This window comes from Apus apus, chromosome 4 (genome assembly GCF_020740795.1).
Source record: "Apus apus isolate bApuApu2 chromosome 4, bApuApu2.pri.cur, whole genome shotgun sequence".
In the NCBI taxonomy this organism is placed as follows: domain Eukaryota; kingdom Metazoa; phylum Chordata; class Aves; order Apodiformes; family Apodidae; genus Apus; species Apus apus.
Genome location: NC_067285.1, coordinates 97,650,751 through 97,677,866, shown reverse-complemented (window position 1 = coordinate 97,677,866; position 27,116 = coordinate 97,650,751). Strand labels below are relative to the sequence as shown.

The 27,116-nt window shown below is 36.0% G+C and overlaps 1 protein-coding gene across 13 annotated transcripts in view; it reads right to left on the bottom strand.

Moving 5' to 3' along the window:
* KCNIP4 (potassium voltage-gated channel interacting protein 4) overlaps positions 1–27,116 on the bottom strand; it is a 430,537-nt gene that overhangs the window by 68,908 nt on the left and 334,513 nt on the right. The gene's annotated exons all lie outside the window — the stretch shown is intronic.

Genomic DNA, 27,116 nt, shown 5'->3' with positions numbered 1-27,116 from the left:
AGCGTGGAAATGGTATTAGGGAGGAAAATCTTACCAAAGCTTACCCCATCACAAAAAAAATATTGCATTTTCATGTCTGTTCTCTTACACATTTTTACAACAGAGATTATATCTAAATCCATTTATTATAATTAATGAATAAAATTATTGTTATAATTACGACATATAACTGAAATCAAAATAGCCAGATAAGTCACACTCTTTCCTACATCAGCATTTTTCTTTTACTTAAAACATATTGTAATAAATTTATCCCATCAAGCGGGAACAAAAATATTGATTCTGCTCTACATCTCAAGTTGACATGGAAATGGAAAATTATTTTATTCTCAGTCTATTTTACTGTATCAGACAAATGTAATACAATGGAGAATCACCATTAGGTGAGCTTTCAATCAATACAGCTGTACTCAAACCTTCCTTTTTTAACTCTGGAAAGAGCCAGACAACTCCTTCTTGTGTGATATATAGGCTTATACTGGTAGCTATTAAAAGAAAATGGCATTTGTTCTAGTCTTCAGTGATACTGTAAAATGTGATGTTAATTATAAAACAAGTTTAAAGGTTTAAGAGAGAGCTAACTTTGAGAAGACTTTTGTAATTATTTTTTGTTATTTTCTAAACCATACTCCAGAATTACATCTCTTGAAAGATTCTGTTACTCACAAAAAAGCCTGAAGAACAGAAACCCAATAACATTAACATAATTTCTTCCTAAAGATGACATTCCAGGAGGCCTAACTGGTATCCTGTGGAAGGTGTTGGCTGTTGAAATGAACTATAACATCAGCAGGGTTTTGTCGATCAGCAGGGACTGAGTTCAGACCAGAAATTTCTTATTTGTAGAAATAAGTAGCTTGTACTCCCTTGATAATACAAAAGATTCTAAGACTTTGAAAATATTTGATTCATAATGTCTATGAATCAATCAAGGCACCATTGACAGAATTGCAGGTAGCTTTAAAAACTAATGCAGATGAGTAGAAAGACAATGAGAAATAAATTACTCAGTTTTAGAAAATTTTACTAAACTGTCAAACATTTGGAGGAATTCTCTAACTCAGCAAATTAATTTATCTCTTTTATTTTTCATCAACATATTTGTTGTATGCATTTTGTTTTTTGAGGAAAATAGTTTATCCAGTAAATTACCAATTGACCAACAATAGCAAACACAGGGAGAAGTAAAGATTTCTTTAAAATTTGACTGCAGCATTTTTAGGGGGTTGGGTTGCTTTCCAATTAATGTTCACTTTCTTGTTTAATTTATTTTTCAGTATTTTGCATATTTTTTGTTCCTTTCCTTGATATAAGCAGCAAAACACAGCTTCACATGTGAGGAGTATGTGAAGAAATTTGAAGTCCCACAGAAACTGTAAGCTTAAGCAGCACGTTCGATTAAAAGCAGTAAGATCTGTGCTCTAATGCAATCTGTCTCAAATTTAGGGTGATTAAGGAAAGAAGAGCAATTCCCTGATGTGGGGAGAGTGTACATGTCCATGGGAGGAAGCAAGGGCAAAGAAATGAGAAATCCAAGGAAATTCTGATTTACTGAGGTAAAGAGGAATGGGATGCATTTCCTCCATGCTTTATCACAAAACACAGTATGAAACACTGGGGAGGGGTGTTGTAAACATCTGTTCTCGCTGCCAGGGCAACCCTAGCAGTACTGGTGTATTGGATGTATCAAGGCATAGAGGTTGTGCCGAAGGGACCCCAGGAGAATTGTGCTCAGCACAACACAGCAGCCTGTCACACCTCTTTCCTTCCCACACAGTTGAACCTCACTGTACTGCAGACCTTTCCAAGGGCCTATTGATCATGAGGACTGCTTACAATTTGAAAGTGATTGGTGTTGTGAATATTTATTTAATTCTGCTCCTTTGATACATGAGCTGAGGCTGGGAGTTCTCCACTTGCAATATAGTCTGTACTTCATTCTTCTGACAGCAGAGAGACAAACTACTGTAATAAAATAATAAAAAAGGAGAACCCTATTTCAAACGTTTGCAAACCAAGTTTGCTCTCTTCTCTTGTTGCTTAGAAAAATAGCATTGGGGATGCTTGTACTTTTGATAAGAACCAGAAGAGGTGATTATTGAAGGCATTTTCTCATTCCCAAGCAAATTCAGGATGTTTCTGATTATATACTCGCTCAAGGATCTCTTCTGCTCTCTCTGCTGCTTCATTACTGACTTTTGTATTCATTTGACTACAACAACCGAGACTGACTATTTTGCTGAGTTACTGCTTCACTGATCAGTGAACTGAGCTCACACAGTCCCTTCAATATAAGAAAGACAGAAATACACATGGCAAGACAGAAATGTGTGGCTGGACATCCTGGTGAGATCCTCACTTTGGTATAGCTAGTTCACAGTCAGGTCAGATGGAGCACATTGTATAATAGCATCCTAATGATCCTTTTAAAGGTATTAATGACCATTTAGTACTAAAAACAAAGTTACAGTTTATATTAGGTGTGATTGGTATGCTTTTATTCATATTCTAGTAGTCTGATTCTTCACCTTATTCTGCAGGACAGACTGTTCCCTAGAATATTTAGCTGAGAATTAACAGAATAAATTAAGAAAGGTATCTGAGCTAATAACTATCAGAAGTCACATACCATGAACATTTTCATGGTGGGATGATCACTGATTCTGTTAATAAGCTACTCCTAGTCAGTGTATGTGTACAGAGTACAAAGTGATACATTTTGTGAATCAACACATCTCTGTAACTTCAAGCTTTCCAGAGCTCTGAGATAATTACAGCAGCTCTCTTTTCTTTTCAAAGGAACAGTATTTCTTGAGAAAAAAAATTACTTCACCAACAGTGAGGCCCTTGTGATCTAAGAAATCATAAATAATTTGGGCAGAAAATATATCAAAAAAACCAAAATAAAATATCACAAAACAACCCCCATGGGAGCTGTATGTTGTGCATTAAAAGTTAATTATCAAAAATCACTCCAGGTGTATTTCACAAAATGTACACTCAAAGAAGAATTAAAATAATTCAGAATTGAAAAGCACTAAAACAATTAACCCCCAAGCCCCGGGCTTTTCTGCATGCAAAGCAAATTACTGTATTTATCAACAATTGAAGCCGAAAATGCACCGAGCTTGAGATATTTTCAGGCAGAGGTTACATAAATTACTACCATCCTCATTTTACAAATTTTAGAACTAAAGAATAGAAATTATAAATCTCAATTTTAAAGGAAAAACTTAACTGAATGGTAGAAACTTGTGTATTTTATGAGTTTCATTCTATAACCGGTCAATGACTTCTCACAGATTTAAACAGCTGATAGACACATTGTTCAGACTCAGTTAGGTACATTGAGATTTGGGTGGTAGCCCACGTTTGCTTCAGAAATCAAATCAGTTGCACGTCTTTTTTCCAACAGGTTAAAAAATAGAAATAACTTAAGTGTTAATGAAAAAGCTACAGGTGTTTGGATTTGGTCAACTAACAGATCTAAGAAGTTCTGGCATAAAAACATCTGTGGCAGCTTCATTAATGGCTGTTGCCATGGAAACACACACACACACACACACACACACACACACACACACACACACACACACACAAATATTAAAGGGGAAAAAATGAGGGGATAAAAAAGATGGAAGCAGCATATGTGGCTGCCAGTCTGCGATTATCATCTTGGCAGTTTGCAGTCAACCCTGTAAAAACAGCAACATCCCAGAATGTTCTGTGATCTGCAGGTGGAAACTACCCTTTCTTTCTTTGTTCTGCTTATCAAGAAAATGAACAGATCAGTTTTACTGAACCCATAAAGGTCAGTCAAGAACAGACCAACTCAGTATGTGAAGAAGGAGGTATACTGGGCTTTTGTATAATTAGCTTTTATTAACAGTATGAAGATATTTAGTAATTAAAAAATAATTATTCACAGTATACTTACAAATATTGCACTCATCCAGCACCTAGCTTACTCAGCTGTTCAACTTTTTGCAACTTCCTTCTTACCCAGAGATTATCACAATTTAACAGATACCCCTGTCTACCAGGAAGCTTTAGTTATATATTTTTTTTCTTCTTATCTCCACATCACAAAATTTTGCTACAGTAATTGTTTCACCTCTTTTAACAGTCAAATTGCTCTCCTTCACAGATATTCACATTACTTATATGCTCTTACATCAAACAGCAATACCAAAATAACAAGGTTTTCGTAAAAGATGATATTAAGCAGGAGTGGGCTAAATATTCTAATAGTAGGAAAGGTGAACAGGACAAAGGATCTCCTTTTTACTTGGATGAGAGTTAAGTAGTGCAGGGTCCCTCCTGCCTCTTGGACATGAATTTGTACACTCAAAAAATCTCTCTTACCTCCTATCCCTCTTTCCTTAACACCCTGTCAAAAACGTCTTTTTTAACTTATAGAATATAGAATCATCCCGGTTGGAAGGGAACTTGAAGATGACCATAACCTACACTTCCTTCCATAACCTAAATTACGCATTCAGTGCTTAAATCTCTTCACTAAGCACTATAACTACATTTCTTTTAAATACTTCCAGGGATGGTGACTCCATCACCTCCCTGGGCAGCCTTACATGCATTTTCATCTTCCATGCATTTTCTTCCATGCATTCAACTTCCATGCATTTTCATCACATGATGTCTAATACCTTTCTCAGGTGATCAAAGATCACCTGAGGCAACACTCGAAACTGTTCAAAGAGACTTTAATGTAAATAAGGATAGTGTAAGCTTCACTGTCTTTCATTTTCCAAAACAGACATAGAAAACAGTGAAAATGGAGTTTTCAAACTGACACAGATACAAGTATGAGAGTTCGTATTCCCTAAGTGAATTCAGAAATTATACATAAGCATATTCCCTAAATCACCACAGTAATTATCGTGACCTAGAACAACTACCTTAATGTTAAAGTAATTTTAATTATGAACTGCAGAGGTTTGAGAGAGAAACTGGGCTAAGCTTTGCCATATCTCTGGGAAAGAAGCCTCTGTGTGAATGTGTCAGGACTGAAGCCCTATGTCAGTCTTTGTCCCTTGGGGTTTATTGCCTACATAGCACCTTGCAGCACCCAAAATTTCTTTAGTGCATTTCAGTGAACTGAACTTCACAAATTGTTAATCTAAACTAGTTTTCCTTTTAGCTAGGGAAAATACCTCCAATAGCTGTTAGTAAAAGGGGCATGACACAAATCTGTTGAAAATATAATATATGAAGTGTTTTTATATACATCCCACATCGTGTTTAACTAACATTGAGATTTTTTTCTGCAAATATAAACACTTAAGCTTACTGCTTTTGTTAGTAATGAACAAACTCTTTAGTAAAATATATTCTCAAGAGCTACAGTTGAGTTCTCACTTTTTTTTTGAGCTCAGCATCCCACGCTATTTCTTGCACCCGTAGTAATACAAAAGATGTCTATCTAGACAAGACAGATGTTCTCCTATCTGTATTCATTAGGAGAGGCTGTTACTCTATAGAAAAAGATATAATAATCTCAAATTTCCTTGAACATATCATGTACTAAAACATTCATGTGGGCATATACCAAAGAGCCAGTGATTCACAGTAACAAGTTACACAATACTTCTACATCCACAATCTCAGCTTCATACAGCATGCATAAAATACTGCTTAACCACACAAGCTCAACTTCCCAACTTAATGTCAACATTCCTTCCTACTCCAGCTTAATGTAGATTCTCTCACAGTTTTTATTGTGCCATCTACTTTGATGTTTCAGAGATCCTGTGTGCCTCAGGCATTGACTGAAAAGCTGCTCTCCCAATGAACCATACACTCAGAGTAACTCTGCTCTTTGAGCACAATACAAAACACAGGGCTGTCAGTTCACAACACAGGGAATCTGCTCTTTTCTGACAGCAGAACATAAACCATGGAAATACATTAAAAAAAAGAGACACAAAGGAAAATCTCCTCCTGTTTGTGTAGAGATAAGCATAACAGGTATACCAGAAATGACACTAACACAGAATATTCCTCATTTCTTCTTTGACCAGTAGGATAGGGTATCCCAAGCACTGGGAAATAAAGGTTAAATTCCTTTGTTTGTCATGGACTTTGAATGTGATCTTGGTGAATCATAACTTCTTATGTCTTATAATACATATACACATAAGAATAAACCACACTCCATTTGTCTGCATTGCCTAACTTTTTACAGCAAGGACTGCAGAGATGAAAATCAAGTCAGTAGGCATTCGTCAGTCAATAGAAATACTAATAAAGCCAGTGAGGATCACACATTGAAAGAGAGAAGGAGAAGAAAAAATGGAAGCAAAGAAAAGCTCTATAACTATATTTAACTGAGGAATGCAGCTAACTTGGTAGATGTATTATAAAGTCGCAAATGGCACACAAAATTGCAAGTAGTTTAGTAAAGAAGTCAACAGAGACAATATTTGCAATTTTCTTCTCGGGAGGAAGGTATAGAACCAGCAGCAGAAGTCTGTCTCTTGTTTTGTTCCCACAATGTCCTGGAACCTGGTGTACATCCTCAGTAATTTAACAAGGTATTAGAACTGATGTGAGCCCTATGTATTTTACTCCTATACTAGCAGAAAAAAATCCCAAACAAACAACAAAAATCCCCTCATCATCAAAAGCCAGCAAAACACTGGGATGTTGCTGATCTGACAGTAGACAACAATGCTGGCATAAGATTAAGAAGGGAAATTGGAAATTACAATTCTTATTAGATCAAGATAGAACAAAAATTGAATGGCTCACAGAAATAAAAACAAATGATTGAGACAATTTAAAGCAAGAGTTCAGAGGTTTGTGAAGAAATTAGAATGCAGCTACTGAAGGTTTTTTAGTGGCCACAGACAAGTTGTTCCTAATGCAGCAATATCTGAGAAGGTTGTGAATCTATAAAACTCTCCTCCACAACCACCAGAGATCAAAGGAAATACCAGTAACATGGACCACAGTTTCAAAGTGAATTGAGGGAAGTCAAGGAGAATTCATGGAACTTCAAGTTTAAAAGAGATGACCTGAAGGAAGAACCTTGGGCAAAATATTTTTAGGTGGAAACAGAAAGCTGAAGTTTTTGGTAGAAGAAGGAAGAAATTTCTCTGTCAGAGATGGAGGAACATGCAAGGCTTTACCAATAATTTTATCACCAATTTTAACTCACAGAGGTTCAGGGAGGAAGCAGATTGTTCATAGAATCATTCTGGTTGTAAAAGACCTTTAAGATCATTGAGTCCAACCATTTATCTAACTCTACTGAGTCCAGTGCTTAAACCATATTCCTAAGTACTACATCTACACATTTTTTAAACACCTCCAGGGACGGTGATTCAGCCAGCACCCCGGGAAGCCAGTTCCAGTGTTTGATGACCCTTTTGGTGAAGAAGTTTCTTCTAATATCCAATATAAACCTCCTCTGGTGCAACTTCAGGCCATTTCCTCTAGTCATATCAGTATTTACTTGGGAGAAGAGTCCAACACCCACCTCCCTTCAGCCTCCTTCCAGGTAGCTGTAGAGAGCAATAAGGTCTCCTCTCAGCCTCCTTTCCTCCAGACTAAACATTCCCAGCTCCTTCAGAAGCTACTCATATGGCTTGTTCTCCAGACCCTTCCCCAGCTTTGTTGCCCTACTCTGGACTTGCTGCAGCACCTCTATGTCCTTGTAGTGGGGGGTCCAAAACGGAAGACAGCATTTGAGGTGCAGTTCATCTCATGTGGAGAGGGAAAGCTTTATGTCAATGTTTTAATTCAAATGATTGTTTAAAATTATATATAAACGTAGGAATAAACAACAAAATTAGCCCAATAGGGAAAGTAACACAGCCTATGCAAGTAGAGATGATAGATTCCATATTATTCCATCTTTATGTCTGCTAATATGAAGAAGTCCTGAATGTAATAGATATTAAGATTAACAAAATATTCTGTAACGGACTGTTCACTGTACTTTCCAGAGAACCAGGCAATCTGCTGAAAAAAGAACACTTTTCAGGGGGTTGAAAGTAAACTTCAAAATTTCTAGATTTGAGTAAGGATCTTGTCATTCCCATATCCATATTTTCTTCATAGACACCTTCTAAAAAAAGTAAAATGCCAATATAGTGACACCAAATAAAAAACCACTGGGGATGACTAATTATTTCAAGATTACGTTTCCTTTGGGTATTTTTTTCCTTTTTCAATTCTATTTTGAATTATTTTTTCTACAACTCAGCCTTAAAATAATATTGTATTAATGTACTTCTGGCTCATAAAATTCCAAGTTAATTTGGATTATTACATTTTAATATTGAAACTAACAGGTTTATTACATGTGATTTGGAAAATTAAGGTTATAAGTAGTTCACAAGTAAAGCAAAAGACAAGTAAAAAAGTGAGTGATTTACAAACTGCATGATTAAAGGAAAAATTGTTGGAAAGCTAAGCCTTCAAGCTTCCTATAGCAATTCTGATGCAATTAACTGGGGGGGGGGAGGAAAGTTGGTGTGAAAAGTGTTAGTGACAATACCACAAATATCAGAGTGATATTTTTGATAGCACAGAATGAAAAATATCTATTGTTTTCAGTTAACTTCTGTTAAACTGGAATATATACATATTTGCACATTATTTTATTTATCCTGTATTTATGAAAGCATGGCCATTGTTGTTAAGCCTTTCAGTGCAATCATATATTACAAGTAATTTTTGTGATGAGGGATTTCTATGATTCTCCACATGTAACAATTGGTTGCACTGTAAAGGAAAGTTTAGAACCAGAAAACCACACAGCAGAAAAAAAATTTCATAGTTCCTGACACAATAGTGCTTCAGAAACATCTACTAATCTCTTATGCCTTTTCCACAGGTGATACTGCTTCTTTCTAAGCACTTCTTAGGCTGTCAGAGTGCCTCATAAAAAACCCCATGACCTACTCTGGAAGCATTACTTCCTCTTCTCCCTAGCCCCACAGAACACAGCTACACAGGGCCTGAATATTTTGTTACATTCTCTCCTAGGAGGAATCATCTATGAGTTGGACACAATTTCTGTACCAGCACTACCACAATATTAAACCACAATATCATAAAAATTTTATTTTTATTGTGGCAGAGTAACTCTGACTCTGCATGTTAATACAGTATATTTTTAACATAGTTTCTTAGAAAATGCATAAATCTCCACAGCAATCCAGCCACTATCTCATCTCTAGTTCAGCCAGGTGCTCAGAGGTCTGCAGGATTTATTCATGTTTTTCAACTCAGGAGCAGAATGGATGGCTTGCAGAGCAAAAGCTTTTATGTGTCCATGAAACAACTGCAGAATCAATATATTACTCTGTGGCAATTGCTAGAAAAGGTTGATTTTATAACCACGACTAATTCACATTTCTGGGGACATTGGAAGCAACTTCAGATCCAGTTTAAATAAGATTTTTTTATAATCAATGTGTCCTGCATTCTTCCCTAATTATTTGTGGCATGATAGAGTGACGCCACATGCCATTGACAAGTAGTCTCTGAGTTGTTGATTTTCACTGGTGTTCACTTTATACCCGTTGTTTGTAGCATCAATAGTTTTCAAGATAAATCCAGACCATCATAAATTAGGTTGATGGCTAGCCACAAATTAGACCTTGATGAGCTCTAATTACTCTGATGCTATTCTAACTTTAAGTTTTGTCTAAGTTTAAGCACCATTAATACAACTCTTTTTTAATGAAAATTATTGCTATTTAATTTATGCATTTATGTAATTCTATTCTTGGAGAGAAGAAATGTGTCTAACACCCTGTAGCACCGAATGCTTTGTAAGTAATTTCTTCAGAAAGATAAGAGCCAGCCGAAGAGTTTCAAGCCCCTAAAAGGGGTCCCAGTCACATTTGAGGCACATTATTACCAACAACTGTGCCATGGGACAGCAAATGTTAACAGTTTTGAAGACTGGTAGACTAGACAATGTCACAGTCTTATTTGGAATTAAAAGTTCAAGCACAGTATTTTTATAAAGTGATTAGAAAACTGCATGTACGTTCTTGTTTGGTTTACTGTGGTCTCAACTGAAAATGTCAGTCTCACTTCCAGTTTTTCTCCTTGATCATCATTTTTTGATGCAGACAGGAAGAACAACACTAGAAAATGAGACAATATATCTCTATGTATCACTCTCTTTCTAGAACTTTCTCCAACTTTAACACCTGTCATTGCAACCATAACAGAAGCTTACAGAACAGATGAAGTTCACAAAGCTGAGAGGTAAACATAAACCCTGGTCATGGGGATAACTCCTGTTTAGACTAATTCATGTTATGTATAGAAATGTATTTAGATATAACTAAGGCACAAATTTTTCACTGTAAGCAGAAACCTCACAATCAGAAAAGTCAGAATTTACTATCATTGAAGAGCTAGACAGCAGGGAACATCTGCTTGTTTACTATAAGGGGTCTAAATGCAAGAAGTTATTATGGCCTCATACTCTAAAGCTTGATAAAAAGCTTTCAGTAAATTAGGTTTGGATCTTTGGCTGCAGGCAAACTCCAAAGTTTAGTTGACCCTGAGTGAAGTTAACTGGTTTCTCTCTCAAACAGATGAGCTTTCTCTGGCTCACTGACAAATATTACTGATAAAATCTTCTTTTTGGAAAAGAACTGAAAGCCTGACATTTAAGATAAGTTCTACCTTGGCAGCTGTAGCTAGAGCAGCCTCAAAGCTTGAAACATGTAGCTGCATACTGCTTCAGGAGAATAGTTAATATCCCTTTTCCTTGCAGCACTTCGTACAGCACTTTCATCACTTATCTTAAAAAAACAGGAATTGATTCCAAGCAAAAAGTTTGCTTCTTGCTATATCAACACATTTTGTTTGGCTTTTCTCAAAAAGGAACTTGTAAAAGACATTACTTTCCAATTTTTTGGTGTTCTATAAGTGTTTATACAAAACAGCTTGTATAATATTTATGGTGATATGTTGCACCATATATAACCATCACAGTATCGTAAACTACACAAGCTTTTCCAGTCCCCAGTCCAGTAAAAGTAAACAGTCAAAAGTAAATAAGCAATACATAGAGAATCAGTTTTAAATTAGGTCTTACTTTTCTCTGAGTTAGTTTTATTATTATTTATATAATGAAATATTACACAAGTTGTAAAAGCAATCTGATATTTCATGTTTTTCTGAAATAGTGAAAATTTGTCAGCAAGCCAAACCTCATTTTTAACCATTCTTATCTGTGTTTTCAGGCTGTTAAAAATCCAAAAAAGAGGCAACTCAGAATTAAAGGCCAACTGATGGAACACTACTTCCCTGTGAGACCTATACTCCATATAGAACCTCTTCCATTCACAGAAAATAGTTCAAATTTTGGTTTTTTTTTCATTTTCATTTTTCAGCCACAGTAAAAGAAACACATAATTCATGCTTAAAATTTGGATCTAAATTAAAAGAACTTAAAGAATTACCCTGCTTAGAGTCTCTTAGAAGCACTAAGAAATAAATTTAACATGATATATGTTAAAAGTGCATGAAAAGTAAAACTGAAAATAGTTCCAAATCCTGTCTAAGAGATCATCCATTGCAAGGGCCTTTATAGATAAGTAGTAATTTACACTGGGGGGGGGGGGAATTTCACTATTTTTAAAAATTATTATTATTTATAAACTACTTTTCCAAGATTAGGGGTTTGGAAAAATGATGGGAAAAAATGAAAAATGATCTCATGTCTGGCTTGCTCTTTACTTGATTTTATAGATATTGTGGGAAGATTCCCACAACATGTATAAAGACAAAAATGTGGGTTTTTTTGAAGTGATTGAGATTCATGACCTTTCAAGAGCTTTTACCAATAAAACTGAGAATTTCAGGAAAAAGCTTTGAATCCCAAATGATAATTTGGGTTTTTTTGCTGGAAGAATTCCACTGTTACAGGGACAAGCAGTTTCTGTGGAGGTTTTGCTGCACTAAGTAACTGACACTGGTTAATCTCAGAGCTCACTTAGGTAGAACAAAACCATAAAGATGGCTGGGCATTTAGCAGTGGATCAGCAAATATAACAGCAGAGTAATTTTTGCTTAGCACTTGAATTACTGTAGACTGAATGGGCAGATGAAGAGTTATAGTCAGCAAACAAAGTGAACATAAATCAGTAGCTGGAGTTAGAGCAGGAAGAAAATTTTTGAGCCTTGTTTAAATATCTTGATAGAAGATGCACTGTGTCATGCAGAAACTACAAGCAAATGTCTTCAGAAATTATTGATATTGCTGAACGGAAGCAGAAGTGCTTTCCTTTCTTCATATATTAAGCTTTATGAAATACATATTTGCTATATGCAACAACCAATTAATTTATGCAAAACATTAGTCAGTAAGACAAATATGCATTTTTAGAGAACCACTGTAAAGAAATCAGCACAACAGGAATTTATTCTTCTGAAATCCGTAAAACTACAAGAGATCCAAAAACCTGATTCATGAAAAGTCTTTTAACAGATATTTCTAGCAATTTTTTTTCCTCTACACATCATTCAGACTACACTGAGGTTTAGCTCTCAAGTACTCTGAAATGGCAGCTGTTTTATAGTGTCTTGAAACGCTGTATTCAGTGGCATTCAACCCTCACTCTCCACCTCTAGGCATGACTTTAAAAATATAAAGGCAAGTGTAAAAACATTATTGGTAACTAAGCTGCATTTTAGGAGGATTATGGAGAAGGAATTGTAAAAGTATAAGTTCCTTTTGCTTTATTGGAGATGACTGACAGGGAAATACAAAATGATTAAAAGAGCTAACTGGACAACAGGAGTCAAATCAGTTGAAATAGTTCAAATTTGTAACAAAGTCTGATGGAAAAATGAGTCATGTCTTCCACAGTGAGTCAGGGAGTAAGATTCAATTATTTGTCAGACAGACTGTCTGCTTCCAGGACACATATAAGGCGGATGCCCTGGCCATTTCTCCCCTGGGATGCCATTGTGGCAAAGAGGGTCCTGTAGAGGGTTAGGCAGAGCTGTGCCGTCCCCAGGTGGTCCAGCTCACCCAGCTCTGACAGCCTGCTACCAACTCTTCTGAAAGGACGAGGGTCTATTTGCTCACATTGCTCTCTGCAAACTTTTACTATGGTAATGTAGGGTCAGGATTTCAATCTGCCCCCATGAAGGAGAACTGACAGCTGACAGAGGTGGCTTCACTCATGTTGCTCATGGGCAACAGTGATCAGAGGCTTGCACGTTGTGTGGCTGAAAGTCTGGGCTGGGGCAGCCATCGTGTTGCAGCTGGGAAAGCCTGGCAAAACCCATGCTCTTTGCTGAGCTACTCTTCTCTGCTAGCCTGTGACCAAGGAAAGATTAAAGGTTGCAGAAGAAGCCAAGAGGGGATTTTACTACAAATGAATTGCCCAGAAAAGTAGATTTCTTCACAGCTACTATAATAGATGGCCACTGTGACACAGCAGTTGCTTAAGGGATTTGCTTAAGGTGAAGATATCTTTCAATTATTATACACGTGCTAGTAAAAAAAACAACAACAGCAACATAAAACACTCCACCCAAAATCAAAACCAAAAGGCAATTAATAGTTTGTGTCAATAAACGTCTCTTTTTCAGAATGCAATTTTGTGAATGGACAGATTTGTGCATCATCTGAAAAGAAGACTGAAAACGCTTTGACATTTAATTTTTTTTCTTCTCACCAAAAAAGTTCTTCATTATTAATAGGTCATACTAAACTAACAGTAGCAAGCAGACAACTTCACTTTGTAAAAAACAGACAGGTAGAAGCTGACCTTTATACCCTTTGAAAAACAGTAATTTATTCATATTATCTTTTGCTGATAACAATTAGATAGGCTTACTCTGCATTTCTTGTGTTCTAAACTCCTGGGGACTTTAACAATGAAAATTATCATCAATGGTTCTTCATGGGGAAATGGACATTGGCAGAAAATGCAGCACAGACCTCAAGTACCTATATGTTGTGAATGCATACTGTGAAATATCACAACTCTGTTTTCTTATTAAAAATAGCTTTTACATTAAACAGCTGTTTGGAAAAATAAACAGGATATGGTTTACTGCCTTCATTTGAAAATGAGAGGTAAAATGCCTCAGTTTGTATTAACCTGCTGCAGAAGGAATACTGAGAAATAGGTTTTTTAATCAAAAGTTCATTTGATTCCTGAGAATATTATTCCTAACAGTCTGTGCTGGCTGAAATTTGCACGGCACATATTTTAGATACATACAGAAAAAGGGGAGTAAAGACGTTTTCTGCCTCCAGAGCAACATATCACAGGTACTGTCATACCCCCAGCTCGCTAGACAGCGGTCAGGTTGGCTATTTGTCATACAGAGCCATTATTAGTCTAAAGATCAAAGCGTGGTAAGATATAGCTTTAAATGGGTACAAAGATGACTTGTAAATCCAGGCAGTGAAGGGCTGGATGAGGCAGCAGCACTCGGCAGCACCTAGCACTTAGAGGAAACAGAAAAGTCATATTCAATAAATATTGAAAGAAGTTGTACCTTTTCAGTAAGCTTTGACAATGACCTTTATTCTTCAATTAATTAAATCAGGTTAGTTCTGAAGAGTAATAACTAGTCTTAGTTTATTTTCTGCTTTTTAATTAGAGGCCCTAGTGGTGTTTCAGGAATTTGTGGACAATTTGTGGCTTGGTGGTTAATATTTACAATACTTACATCATTCATACTCCAGGACACTTTCGTTATTCTTCATCATAATTTACAACAACAAAATAAATCACCAATAGAGGGCTTTGTAATCAATCTAATGATTGTTTTAAATCAGCTTCTACAATTCAAATAGATTCTTGAAGTATGGTCATAAACTGTGGGATTGTCATGTGATATCTTTGGCATATGTGCACCTACTGTGCTCTACTTTTCTTCTTTGAGGAGGAAAGTTTATCATATGGTTCTAATTGTTTTGAAGGATAATCACTCCAGCCTTTCTCATGAAACACAAGGTGTAAATCGCAAACCCTTGAATTAATTTTTGCTATTTCTTTTTAATGTCCTACTACTTCTAGGAGTGTAAGGGAACAAACCAATGCATGTAGCAACAAAAAAGCTGCTTCTAATTATTGATTAAATTAAACCCCTATGTGTTACCATGACATCAAGAAATGCTGATTTTTTTTTTACAGTAATATTAACTCACACTTTAGTATGACAACTTGGCCTTTAATGTGTTGCTTTACATAGAGAACAAGAAATAATGTATCACTAAGCTACTTAGAGGTAATTCCCATCCTCCTCTTGTTTGCAATGAACAAACATGGCATTTCTGAGAACCACAGGATGACAGCTGTCATGATTGAAGAAAAATATCGAAGCTTTCAATTCTAATTAAGCACTATCAGAGATACTTTGTATCTTCTATACACAGTAAATTACCCATGAGCCAGCAGTGTGTCCTTGCTGCCAAGAAGGCCAATGGGATCCTAGGCTGCATAAAGAAGAGTGTGGCCAGTAGGTCAAGGGAGCTCATTCTCTCCCTCTACTGTGCCCTGGTGAGACCACAGCTGGAACACTGCATCCAGTTCTGGGCTCCACAGTTCAAGAGAGACAAGGAACTACTGGAGAAAATCCCAAATTCTATTGCAAGAACATAATCGTAGTACTACAGAAATTAAATATGCAGCACATTTGTATTCTTCGTTGCTGATAGAATATGGCCCCCTTAATTTGTTTAAAAAATTATGTTAGCTGATCAATTTCATGTACTTGATGAACATGTACACATTTAAAAATATGGTAATTCAAGGAAGATTAATGATTTTCCCAAAGCATACCAGTCAGGAACTCATGTTAATTGTAATGAAATTACTATACATATAAATTACTCAGCTTGCTCTCTGTTGTCATAATAAAACAATGTTTCAGAAATGGGAAATTTATTAATTTGAAAAAAAAATGTGCGAGAGGAGTTGTACACATACACAGTTGCATGAAAAATCAGAGTGCAATTCAGATCTTTATAGAAGAATGCGAAATTCAGGCACTATAGAAATCCAACATATGACTTGCTCTGAAGTGTTAAACAGTTTAACATCTGTACGAGCTGAGTTTAATTCTTTTCAAACAGGTTTCCACCCTACTAGTATGGTTAGGCAACCAGATTTGAGTGAAAATTTAAGAAGAGGTAAATTCTCACTTAAGTGTTTTCAATTAAAAACTACCCTCGACAGAGTTTTTCTGGAAACCACCTTAAAGGGAATTTGGTACTTCTGTCTGCTTTTAAACCTTCCATAGTCTCATCTGGAAAAGTGGTAACTATTTAGGATGGCTATAGGATGAATTTATATGAAAATACACTTGGGATAGGAATCTAGAAATCTGAAATTAATTCCTTTCCTTTCCTCCTTTTTTTCTTCTGCTATTCTTGCAAGATTTGTTAATGAACAATATTATTTAAATGTAAAGCATTTACCAAATATTAAAGCATACATTCAATAAGACAATCAGAAAACATCAAATCAGGTGAAACTTGAACATATTCTTTCAATTCACATTCCTAACACCCCCATGAATTTTTGAATTTTAGTGTGAAATGTTTGCATTTTCAGTTTCCCTCCAAAACTGCTACAGGAAAATAAACAAAACCTGTTCTAATTTAATAACTTTTTCTTACTTTCTCCTACTCATAATGAGCCAGAATCTAGAGTTATAGCAAAAGTACTCTATATGATTTCTTAGGAACTAAGGTTTCAACTCAGAGAAATATTTTGCACGAAGACAACAACCTCAAATAAAACATTAGAAAATATACATTATAATATATTTAAAATATCTGAACAGAGACAACACATTTTTCTTTTTAATTTGTTTTTAGAATTAAACTCTCTTAACCTGTCTTACAGGCATTCCAAAGCAGAACTGATGCTCTAATGTATGCATTCAATTATAATAGGATTAAAGTGCATTTTTTCTCAGAAATATGCGGCTGTGTAGTACAGTAGTAAACTGTGAATCACTTGGCGTTAAAGAATGCTTCCTATCATCTGCAGGTTAACAGTAGTTTTCCCTGAAATAAGAATTAGGGAGATTATTAAAATAACAAGTCTATAAAAACTGTTTCCTCAGTGTAAAATGTAGTGTTTAACGTAGTTTCCAGAAACCTTCTGGGTCATCCAAGTCCACTACACTCCACATCAAACAACCAAAACCTTGATAAATTAAGTACCATAGCATGCTTTAGACCTGCCTGGATTCACCTTACTGAAGATATTGATCATGCAACTTGAAAGTTCTAAAAATCATCAAAAAGGAAAATATTTTCTGCTTAGGATAATTGCATGTGAAGAACCACCAGACTTAAACCTTATTTTCAAAAGTAGGTATCTAAACTGGGTCACAAAGATCAATATCTAGGAATTTGAATAGTGGCGGCCTGATTTTCAGAGAAGTTTCTTCTGAAATGTGCCACAGTTCTTATAGATCAATACTTCTAAAAAACAGATCTTTTTTTTTAATATATCTCTGCCTTGCCAACTTTAGGTTCCCTTGATTGAAAGCAGTTCTTTTTCAGATGTTCATTTAGTATCCAATATAGTAAGTAAGAATAAATATGCTTCTCTGGGAAAACAGCAACAAAAAATCCTGAAGAATTTTATTTGGTTTTATGTTGCTCCCCCGCCAAGTTTCTTATTTTTTTGTCTGCATGGCCATATATACATGTGCACAGATATATATACACACATACATGAAGTAGAAGAGGAAAACTGAACAAGAACTGCAGTTTGCTTGCTCTGAGCAAGCTCAGCTCTTAAAAGACTGTTGATAGAATTAGGTCTTTAACAAACCTGCTGTGATTCCTTCCTTGAAGTTCCTTTGGTGTTTAAGTCTCTCTATGAATTAACCCACAATACTTCTAATACCTCCTTGAAAACTGCATTCAACATGTGCTTCCATTGCAATGCCTCTGGGTCTGGCTGTGAACAACATGGCAAGTAGAAAATCTCCATTTGCCTTTGCATGTTGTTGCATGTAAATGTTAGGTCCTTTGCCACCTCCTCAACTCTGCAGAAGATGCCTCGAAAGACCTGTCCTGTCCTGCTCTCTATTCATCTCTGATCAGATGTCCCCGATTAGGATGCTATAAAGAGTGAAAAAAGGCAAGCTGCCATAAATATTGACCTGCTGCTACTTGTTCCTTCTTAGCAGTAAAGAACTAGAAATGAGATTGCTGCTCTGAGTCACCAGTCTTCTCGCTGGCTGATGCTGAAGCACTACAAGCAGAAACAGCCCTTGAACTGTAAAGCCTTTTGTCAGAAACTCTGTTATTTTTAAAATAATAACCAATAGAATGAATGCAACTTCTGTCTCTGGTTATACAAATAATACAAAATTGCACAATTTAGTAAAATTCATAAAAGCAAGAATTTGCTACTAAGGATTTTACTGAATTATGACTTTTCAGACACATCTATTCAAGTGCTCATTGATGAGATACATGTTTAACCTGGCACAGATAAAAAAGATTGGAATAAAAGCTTTTAATAACACTATTTTCAGCAATTTCATCTCCATTTGGAAAAAAAGCTAGAAGCACAAATTCATTGTAATATATGGGCACACAGTGAAGCATCCATTTGTTGGTAGTACTTTGAGGTTCTCTACTTCTATAAAAACAGCCTCTACTTTTGATTTTGATTGCTATATTTGGAATGTGCTATTTTGTATGTAATCTGCTGAGAGAACAAAGTGATGGACACATAAAACCTCTGAAGAAGTAAGCTGGAATTTTACAGGGCACAATGCATTAGCCTTGTGCATCAGAGAAAAGCAAGTAGAAATGTTATAGTTTTCTGATATATCTGAGGACCAGGGGCTGAATCCAATCCCAAAACAATTATTGTGACTTAATTGATTTGGCTCCATTTAGTGACTCCAGTAATGAGGATAAAAAATTGCCCAGAGGGAGAAAGAACTTGAAACAATTTAATTTTTTTCAACATTGTAAATCATATTACTCATTATTGAAATATAACAAAGAAACATTATTTGCAGTGAAACATTATTGACATACAACAAGGAAGAGTCTACCTGAAAATCCAAACTATAAAATGTTTTCCTCCAATATATTATTTATAATATATTTCCATCTTCAAATCCAAATGAATTATATTTCCTACACCTAGGAAAACAGAATCCCATAGAAAACCTCCACACTTTAATAAGCAAACCAGCATTTTGTGCTGAAATGAAAAGTGCATTAATATTACAAATACGTTGTATTAAAGAATACTCACATGAGTAAGAGATTGAGAAATTTGTCCTGTATTTTGAAATATTTCAAAGGAAATGCAAATCAGCAAAGAATTTTTATTTTAATTTGCAGTCTGTGAAGTACTGCAAATCCATCTACTTGCCTTAGTACACCATAAATTGAATAGCCATTGAAAGTTACTTAGCGCTAAAACTTGATATACAAAGTCTTACTTTTAGATTATTTCTTCAACAAACGTACACACATACATACACACATATAGTCAATTTGCTGCTAGGGTATTTCTAAAAGTTCATAGACTACAGACTATGGAAGGGCATATTACGTTTCTATAAATGCAACAGTCTGATTTGTGGTTTTTTATACTGTTATAGTAACATGAAGCAGTTATACAGCATTAAGTGTCCAGATGAGACATTGCTTTTGCAATTTTTCACAAAGGCAATTCCTAAAGAATTGTTATTACGAGCTAAAATGCATGCTAGACAATGAAACTACATGATTCTTATGTAGGTCTGCACTTAATCCAAACATAAATATTTACAAAATTCTAAGTATCTCCCATGTGTCATTAATATTAAAGGTCAAAGAATTCTGGTCAAAAACTGTGTCAAAAATGGAACAAATAATTTAAGAAGAGACCAAAGGTGACTACATTATTTTTTCATCATTGCACTCTTACAGCTGGGTTTTTTCATTCAGTCATCCCATCACTGTGCATACTTCATCTGTTTCTATAACGTCACATTAGGCAATGATTATTATGTCTTCGCAAATATCACATTCTAACAGCAAAGCCATCTAGATCTCATCCCTAAAGTATATCAGTGATTAGGCAATGCTTTTCCCTCCTCACCTATACCCAGCTGACTGAGTATAGCTCTTTCAGAAGAGCATTTTGTCATACTGAATCTCTGTCATCCTAAGATTAATTATTTTATGAGAAGCTACATTTTAAAATCAGTCTGAGCCTGAAGCAGTGTCACAGTGCAGAGAAAAAATGTATAAGCATTCTGTAGAAAGCTCCTGGTATTCATGGTCTAGGATGCACACTGATTTGATGCAGACTTTGCAACAGGTATCAAATATATTTTACTTACCATTATTTTGGGTATTTTTCTCTATAAAGCAGGAAATACCTTTTTTTCCCTTTTAAAAGATAAATAATTTTTGCCAGCAATGGCTGTTATGACTGAATAGTGGGTGCTTTCTGTGTGATCTTTCCTTCGCCTACTGATTTCCTTTGTTGATAAAAAATCTATTTATTTTAGCATTCTGTAAAAATCAGATGGAGTGTTGGACACAGTTCATACTCATAGTATGTCCTGATAAAACCTAGCACTTTCTTTTTGTTCTGTAGCATAAAGTCAAATATATTTTACTCCAGCTGAATCTGGACAGTAAAATTGTCCTGGGAAAGGAGCATTTAATCTATTACTGATGTAAAAGTGGTAAAACCACAAAAACCTTGGGTGAATGATTTGCTTAAGAACTTTGCAAAGATGAATACAAGTAGAAGTTGCCCAACCTGCTTGCAAATAGGCAATCCCTCATGCTAAAATGACAAGCATTAAGAATGTTTTCTTAAGAACAAACAAACAAATAAATAAATAAGTCAGGACTGGGAAGCTTAAAACTCCAAGAGCAGGATCCAATCACAGAATCGTCATGGTTGGAAAATACCTCTAAGATCACCGAGTCCAACCATCCACACAAAAAATCTCCCACAACCCCCTACCCCCAACCTCGGCCACTAGAGCATGCCCTGAAGTGCCACACCTACATGTTTCTCTAATACCTCCAGGGATGGTGACTCAACCACCTCCCTGGGCAGTATAGAAATTATTCCTAATATCCAATATCCGTATCTTCTTAATATACAGTCAAAACCTGCTCTGTCACAACTTCAGGCCACTTCCTCTGGTCCTGTTGTTATTTACTTGTGAGAAGAGGCCAACACCCACCTCCCTACAACCTCCTTTCAGATAGTTGTAGAGGACAGTGAGGTCTCCCCTCGGTCTCCTTTCCTTCAGACTAAACAACCCAAGTTCTCTCAGCTGCTCCTCATACAACTTTTTCTCCAGACCCTTCACCAGCTTGGTTGCTCTCCTCTGGGCATGCTCCAGCACCTCAATGTCCTTCTTACAGTGAGGAGCCCAGAACTGAACACAGTACCCATGGTGCGGCCTCACCAGTGCTGAGTACAATGATGGAGTGGTAGGGTTCTCACAGAACAGTGTGGCAAAAATGAGCCCTCACCAAGTTAGGATGCAAATATACTGTGTGATCCTCAACTAGAAAGTAAAGCTTTAGTACAGTGGGTGAGTACATACTAAGTTTTTCTAAGCAGTTCAGAAGCTCCTAAGACCTCATCCCTCTGTGAACTCTCATGTGAAGAGAAAATACATAAGTCATCCTTACAGAAGTCCTTGTAGTTTATCTTTTAAATATCTCTCTCCACTTTTCATACAGCAGTATCTAAACTTCAAATAAAGACTGGTATTGATGTAATATTATCTATTCTTCAGTCACTCTGATGATCTGGATGTTAAAATGCCCTAGAGAAGTCCATGGGAAGTAGATGATGAAAAGATCGACACAAGACAGTAAGGTCTTACTTAAAACTCTTATGTAAAGTGTCCCATTTAATTCTTAGTTTGGTAAAAGCAAATGTTTAGACTGATGTATAATTTCCCTGTTTTTGAAATGAAAGGATGACTTTGCTCCTCTTTGTTTATTGGACATGTTACTTTACACTTATATGTCATATGTGCATCTTAGCATTAGGTCCAGATACGAAAGCCACTAAAGTAAAAGCAAAGAAAAACCAAACAAAATCTTCAGTTTCAATAAATTATGTCAAGATTATATTCTTCATACATAAGAAGGTTAGTCAAGATGGTGCTTCCCAAATAAAATCGATCTCTTAAGCCTGGAAGAGCTTAGTTTTTGAGGGAAGGTGGAGGGTAAACAGAACATTTTCAACAAACTTGAGATAGATGCAAGAGTTACAAGTTTCAGCCTGTTTGCACCCAATATAAGCATGCAGAAGCATACATGTGCAAGATGACGTCCTTACAAATGAGCATATTGTTGAAATTTGCAGCTCAACTTTTACACAAACTTGAGACTGGATTTAAAGCAGCAACTTAATGCAGTTTTGTATTGGGTCTGAAGTAACTACTCTCTGCTGTGCAACCTATAGATTTCTATAGTGATCTTGAAACCAGATTCGCTGTCAAGATTTACAAAGAGGGTTGGTGAAACACCCAAAGACAAAAGGAAATCTAGTTTGCTCACCTTTGAGGGGAAGAGCTGTTTCTGGAAAGGTGGTGTTTGACCCTTAACACTTCCATTGAGCCATATTGAGCAAAGAAATTGTCTATGTGCACAGGTGCTAATATATTTGATGCTGAAGGAATTATTAGTTGTCATTTCTCGTGTAAAATCTTCACTTATGATCACAGGAAACATAACACTTTATGTACCTGGATGCCATGAATTGGCACTGGGATATCAGAATTTTTTGAGGAATCCTTACTCAGAAGAAAGTAGTTCTCTCAATACTTTAAGTGTCTCTGGAGAAGAAAACAAGAAGTGGCAAGTGGACATTTCACTATGTGAAAACTGAACGGGTTACTGATAGCAGATCCTAACCAGCTGCTGAGAAAAAGGCAGGGGGACTTGTGCTGCTGGGTGGTGTACCCCTTACTTTTCTGATTATCACGGAGTTACGCTACATTGCATTCCCTTTGGCTGAGGCACATGGTATCAGAGAGAGAGCATCACAGGAGAGTCTGTTGGAAGCTGGACTTGTAGCACAGCCACCAGTGCATGGGTAGGACATCCAAATGTGGATAATTCTTATCAGCCACATGTAGACAAGGAGAAAATGCCTTTGCTTTTTGGGATTCTTTTTCTCAGAAATATTTGAAGCAGTAGAGAATTTCTCAGCTGTATGTCTTAGGAGCGAGTCACACTACACTCAAGAAAATATTTTAAACCTTACTGGTTTTGCTAAGCATAAGGGTAACTAACAGCATTTTAACATAAATGATTGTAGACAGACCTCTCCTTATCCTCTCTGTGTTTTTAAGTATCCGAGCTATGAAAAAGGCCACATTCTAGCATGTTAGTATGACAGAACAAATTAACTCAAATGCACGTACATGATTTCTGGACTGGAGATGGCTTCTGTTCATCCAAATTAGATCAGAAGGAAAAAAAATGGTATTTCTCTTTCTCCACAGAGCAGATTATAGCCTAAGAGAGAGAATTACCTCTATATCAAGAAAGTATCCACCAAATTCTAGACAAAACAACAAATTATTCTATTTATTTTCAAAGCTGGCTTTGCAGACAAATATGTTTCTTGATAACTGTAACTGAACTGCTCTTTGCTTTGTATCACAGTAAGAAATTTCTACCTAGCCTTGATGGCCTAACTGAGTTGAAAGACATACAGAGACCAGTGGGTCCTACTAGCCGAAAGACTGAGATTGTAGGACATGCATATGTCAGACATAAAATTTCTATCTGAATAAACTTTTGAAAGATAATAAGCACTGGAAACTGAGAGTTCAGTGGAAGAAAAAGGGGAAGAACAACAGGGTCTAAAATAGATTGAAACATTGGTTGATTATATTCACAAGAAAAACACTTCTGTATGAGGTGCTGTACTTCAAAACATAATGCATGATGAAGGAAGAGGCACAAAGTTTGTCCTTTTGAAGACTTTGATTTATGCAGTCCCCTGATATTTATAAAGTTGCTCACACATATTTGCATAATCTCTATGTATAGCTACCACTTGACAGGTATTCTGGACACACAAATGCAAAGTGAATCCTTCATTTTGACAACTTCCCCTCCAAGTTTCTGGGGGATGAATTCTCAACAAGCCTGGTGCTGCTACTTTACTGCTCTGGTCCTTTCCTTCAGCTCTGATAGCCCTCCTCTCCTCTTCTTACAGCTGGAAAAACAACACAAAAGCTTTGGAAGCAAGCTGCCCAGCAACAGAAGTTTCAGGCAAGGAAGCTGAAGAGAAGATATTGATCAGTGTCAAACCATTTTCAAAGTAATGGAAGGAGAGGTAAAAGAGATTTTCATTCTCTTGTAGTGAAAGTGGTATTGATTCTATTCTGTCCTTCTAACTAAAATAGCTCACTGGATCCAGTGATGCCAGCTTTCTCCTCATTCTGATCTCTCATTCCTGCTTATTGGAAGTGGAGGATGGATGAAGTTGAAGAACACGGTCCCTAGCCTGGGATACTGGATCAAATGAGGTTCCCTGCCAGCATTTGTCCTGCCAGGTGTTGAACACTGTAATAAAACTAAACAGATTGCCTGGATTCTCCTTTCACAGCAGAGTGAGGGCACTTCAAACTCTCCTTCACCATAACTCCTTTGCTATGTAAGGGAGGGTGGTTTCACAACACAGCACAATGAGTGACCCATCATTTTGCTTGTTCAACTGAAAGTCCCTTTTGCAGGAGAGGTGTCTGTAAGGTGAAGAAGCCATACTGGGTAGGATACTTCCAATATTTGTGTTAATGAAAAAAATGTTCTGCAAGTGAAGCATTGCTTTAACTCTGTTCTTTTTTTAAAAAAAATAATACTGAAAGTGCCTGGAATACACGATGTATTTTATATCTCATTATAAATGACTATAAAAATAAACAACCAAGCTGTTGCAGTTTCACAATACAAGCAGACTTAGGAGTCATGAGAGTGAAGATACCTCTACACTTTTGTGGTGAGAGAGGAAAAATAAACTAGAAGGATGAAAACATTCTGATTACTCAGTCCATAATGCTTTTGTAGATCACTTAAGCTCCACTCCCATTTGTGCAGTTGACTCTTGGTTTGGGCTTAGACAGTTCTGCTGGTAGAAAATGCTGTAGTGCATCATCACAACCTCAGTAAAATCAGTGGAGTTGTAACAAGTTAGCAGCTAAGAATTTGTCATTTAACTGTCTTTCCATCCTTTATTAGCAAACACTGGAGCAAGCATGCTGCACTACCTTTCACTGGTCTTTTAAAAATAAATCTTTACACTGGAAATATTAGAACAAGCATATTAAGACATCAGAGAGCCTAACTATATAAACAGATTTGTTTTAGCACATGGCTCATGTCCTGCCTCCATGGGGTGGATGGGGAGGGTATGTTGCCCCTTTTTGGTTTCAGGATCAACATTGACCATTCAAACATGGTCCTTGTCTACATCAACAGAAAGTTCATCCTTGCATTCAGTAGGAGAACAACACACCATTAGTTTTGAATACTCTATAAATATTACTTAATCATTTGGGGCAGAATTATTGTTTAATGGTGAAGATGGTGCACAAACATGAAAGAGTTAAATAGCACAGATCAGCCTTAGGGAACAAGATATCCCTTGAGCCACTGGATCCACTATATATATGCTATAAAGGTACTTCATAATGTTTAATCTTTTTACACCTAGAGATCAGTTTCATGTTGCTAGGTACTTTTGAGTGAAATTATAACATTATCATGTGAGGAAATGACACTGATGGGTACATTAAACCAAAATGTTATACTTCAATAGATACATCATCCTAAAATTATTTTTAATATTAAAATAGGTACAATTACTACCAGGGGGTATTTTTAAAAGGTGATTTAGTATTGTTGAAATTTTTCCACAGACCTAATGACAGTATCAGTCTGTGAGAAACTGAGAAAGGGATGTAACTGAACATCTGCTAAAAAATATTGCATTTTAATATTTTTTTTTCCTATCTGTTACCATGTGTTATAAAGTTGAAGCTAACATGTCTAGTATGATGATTTTGTAGGTGTTAAAAATGCTGCACATTCAGAGTGTAAAAAAACACAAATGTGAGTACTGTTATGAGATAAAAGTTAGTAATTAGTTTACAATTCAAAAAGTTATTTTACAATTCCATAACCAACGCATTACATAGTAACACAGCAAATGTTATCCATTCTCACCCTACACAGTTTTGAGGGTGATTTATTTCAATAGTTCAGTAACTATAAAAGTGCTGTGTTAAAGATTTCACATTTTATCAGCACGCTGAACAATTTTATCAGGTAATGATGTGAATCTACATCCATCAAAGATCCTGTTCCACGATGAAGAGTTAATGTTTCAGAAAACTGGAGTTGTCTCCTCGGCTATGTGATTCTGACAGAAAGCCGGTACACAGCAAAATGGACGGTTTGGGTTCACATGTACAAGCATAATAGCAAGAGCAAGTGTTTTTTGAGTAAGGGCTTCAGTGAGTGAATTGCTTTTGTTTACTACAGCCCACACAAGACATTTTGTTCAAAAGTTGAAAAGTTGACAGCAAGCGATCTCATTAATAACTGACCTGAAATAACCTCTTTCTATAAAATGTGAAAAAAAAATCTCACTTTGCATAGAAATAAAAATCCTATTTAAATTAATATGAAGCCCTCTGAGAGTAGGTGAAATGATATGACCCATACAGTAAAGAGCAGACAGGAATCTAAGCAAACAAATGGGAATTTAAAAATATATATTCATTATATATATTTAAAATATCCACATTCGATGTTGGAATCTATGCCTTTTTTTGAAAGGTGTTGAGCAGACTTTATCCTAAAGCTTATACTGTAGTAGCAGTGTTTTGCTTTTATCTGTGAAAGAGATTTTTCAAACACAGATACTGTTACAGAACAAAATTCTAATTGCATCGTAAATCAGAACAGCCAAGTGTGTTAAAAACCCAAACTAAACTAAGATCCACTTAATCTATGAAGTTTTGTAGCAGTGAACAGCTTTCAAAGGCAACTGACAGACAGGCGTTATGATCACTGTTTTCATTCTTTCTAAAAAATATCCACTCACAGACACCTG